We start from the raw sequence: 3375 nt of genomic DNA, 5'->3' as shown, positions 1-3375 counted from the left end.
TCATAAGAGTCTCTCTTGAGAATATTTTTGGAATACGAGTAGTCGTTTATCCGATAATATCCGAAATATGGGATGATGACTATGGGAACCTCTTGTAGAACATGTTTGGCAGGTTTAAACCCTAGTACACTCCCTTTGGGTGGTTCTTAACCGAGACTTCATGCTCGTGACTTGCAATAAACCCTTGATTCATGGTTGATCCATTCATGTGTCCTTAATATCAATGGAACTTGGGTGTTGATAAGGTGTAAACCATAATCCACCAAAATGGATGATTGATATTAAGGATGACATGATCCATCCCATGACCTTTGTTTGGTGTGCTTTGCTTGATCCTTGAGTGTGATTGTTGCATTCATGCACCCATTTGCATCCATATCATCAATAGTAAGCAAATTTTCAAGGAACTTAAGAGGTCTATTTGCAAATTTTCAGACATGGAAAGACAAAGAAGGAATACAAAGAAGTACAGTTTTAGACAACCCGACTTGAAAGAGCTAAGGAATTTGACATCCTATGTATTAGATCCCTTGGGTTTCAAGACTCGTTTTGGGAAGCTTCTGTCTATTCTGACTACATGATAACATGAAATAATATCACATTTTTGGACTCGATTTAATTAAATTATATTATTATTTGATTCGATTTATTTTATATTATTCGATATTACTTGGTATTTTTCTTCTATTTATTTCAGGTAACATTATTTGAAGCATATGTGAAAAAGAAAGAAAAGGGGGTGCAAAAATAGGATTCTCTAGGAAAAGCATTCCACTAAAGCCCAGCCCACAACTACAAGGAGAAGCGCTGTGACGCTGTGACGACCGCCACACTCACGTGACGAGCGTCACGCCCCTCTACTTAGTGTTACGAGCGTAACACATGGTGTGACGGACGTCACACCCCCCACTCCTATTTTTTGGCTTTGACGCGTAACAGAAGCACGTTCTCTCCTATTTTTCCTCTGACTCGTTGACACTTAGAAAACCTACTGAAGAGACTTTGGAAGAAACGGTTACTTTATGGATGAATATAAATAGACCTTAAGGGATCCAATTGAGGGTTCCTCTCCTTTTCGCCGTGCAAGTTTTTACAGCAATACATTTTCCAGCATTCCATTTTTTCTCAGCATTTTTTATTTCCTTAGCATTTTATTTTCTTTTCTTTGTTAGCTTAATTTTTTAGGCATTCAATTAATTTTCTCACAATAGTTTCTACACCGGAAACTATTGTGTAACGTTTACTGGATCTAACCTTACGTTAGATCATAGTATTTTACTTCTTTGTTTTTATTTTACTGTCTGATCGAAGATTGTGAAGAACAAATCCAACCGGTTTGTGGTGGAGTGTTCAAGCATTGAAGCTAGGGAACAACCAAGATTTCTATTAATTTTACAGGTTCATTAATTTATTGTTTTAATTTATATATGCTCTGTACTGCTGTTTATCTATACTGTTTGTCTGATATGGCTGTATTTAAGCATAATTATTGTTTAGGCTTGTTTAGCATGTCCGGCTAAATAAATTTAGATATCGGTATGTAAAGTAAGCGGAATAAAGGAATCAAAACTGAGTTGGTTTAAATTTATTTCAAAATATAGTCACTCTTTTTCTGGTCTCAATTTACAGAGTTAACACCAAAGTTTTTGTACGAGAGTAAAAGACATAAAGAAGTTAAAATCAATAGAATGACGGTTTGAGCTTTTAACTGGACAGTGTAAATTGGACATTAACTTTAAATCAGGGCGAGAGCAATTTTTAAAGTTAATTAAACTCTAATCATTTTGAAAAATTATTTTTAAAGTTAAATGTGAGGACGAGAGTTAAGCATTTAAGTTTAATCATATAATCTAAGTCAACAGAGCGAGAGTTTGAGACGAGGGTGTTTAAACGGTTAGTATTTTCTTAAAAAGAGTTTCTATAGATTCCATTGCTTTCAAAAAGTGATTTTAGATTTAACTAAATAGTGAGAGCGTACGTTAATATAAAGTCATAGTCTGATTCAACAGAGCGAGAGTTTGAGAAAAGACTTTTAATCAATAGTGTCTACTGAAAAGACTTATTTTAAAACTAAGAAACCAATGAAGATTTGATTCCCTAATTATGACGAACTACATACCGATATCCGTGTTATTTGATATTTAATCTAGATCCAATTTTAGTTTTACTTTCCCCCCTAATCATCAAAGTATCATCCGCCTTAGCTTTACGAAGTAACCTTAGAAAAACGGTATATCGATTCATTAAGTCCCTGTGGGATCGATATCTTTTAAAACTACGCGATTAGACTGTGCACTTGCAGTTAATACCCCAATAGACTCATAAAGTCGCGATCAAGTTTTTGGCGCCGTTGCCGGGGACTTTTATTCAGTCGATATCGTAACTCTTCTGTTACGCTGTAGAGACTAAGGCATTTTTTATTTTTCCTTGTCTTTCGTTGATTTGTATGCCACACACTCGCTCACAAGGCGAACCGTACTACTTACGAATCAACGACGTTGAACGATATCTCCGAGTCTTACGACGAATTCGGGAGTATCGTGCTGCAAACAATCTTCCTCCAATCGAAATTCCTGATCTCAAAAATCTCCTTCCTTCGCCGATACCCGAGATGGCAGAACCAGCTCGTGCTCTTCGAGATTACGCCGCTCCATCGCAAGATGAGCCGCATTCGAGTATTGCTCCACCCGCAATCGAAGCAAACAACTTCGAACTTAAACCTTCGTTGTTGCAGGCAGTGCAACAGAACCAATTTTCTGGAAATCCTACCGAGGATCCAAACCTTCATTTATCCGTATTTGTCCAATACGCTGATATTGTTAAAGCTAATGGTGTCACTTCAGAGGCAATTCGACTTCGTCTCTTTCCTTTCTCGTTAAGGGATAAAGCTAGAAGATGGCTTCAGTCTCTTCCTTCCAACTTAGTCACCACATGGAATGAGTTGAAGAAAGTCTTTCTTGCCCGATATTTTCCTCCAAGCAAAACAGCTATGTTGAGAGCCCAGATAAATGGATTTAAACAGAAAGATAACGAGTCTCATTTCGAAGCTTGGGAAATATACAAAGACATGATGAGACTTTGTCCACACCATGGTTTAGAGGACTGGTTAGTAATTCATACCTTCTATAATGGTCTCTTGTACAACACAAGGTTAACAATAGACGCCGCCGCCGGTGGTGCGCTTATGGATAAACCTTACGCTGACGCTTATCAACTTATTGAGAGCATGGCCCAAAACCATTATCAGTGGGGAAGCGACCGAACAATGGTAGAAAAACCTCAAACAAAAGGGGGCATGTACGAGATAAGTAGCCTTGATCATGTTAATGCAAAAGTGGATGCTCTTGCCCAGAAAATCGAAAGTTTAAATGTATC

The 3375-nt window shown here is 37.4% G+C and overlaps 1 non-coding gene across 1 annotated transcript; it reads right to left on the bottom strand.

Annotated features, from left to right (window-relative positions):
• Positions 1-2989: 2989 nt before the first annotated feature.
• LOC127089700 (small nucleolar RNA R71) lies at positions 2990-3096 on the bottom strand. The gene has a single exon (XR_007791258.1). It is a non-coding gene; the product is annotated as a small nucleolar RNA R71 (small nucleolar RNA).
• Positions 3097-3375: the final 279 nt, after the last annotated feature.

Source organism: Lathyrus oleraceus, chromosome 5, assembly GCF_024323335.1.
Source record: "Lathyrus oleraceus cultivar Zhongwan6 chromosome 5, CAAS_Psat_ZW6_1.0, whole genome shotgun sequence".
NCBI classification, from domain to species: domain Eukaryota; kingdom Viridiplantae; phylum Streptophyta; class Magnoliopsida; order Fabales; family Fabaceae; genus Lathyrus; species Lathyrus oleraceus.
Note: the sequence above shows the minus strand (reverse complement) of the source record. Positions and strands in the feature narration are given on the sequence as shown.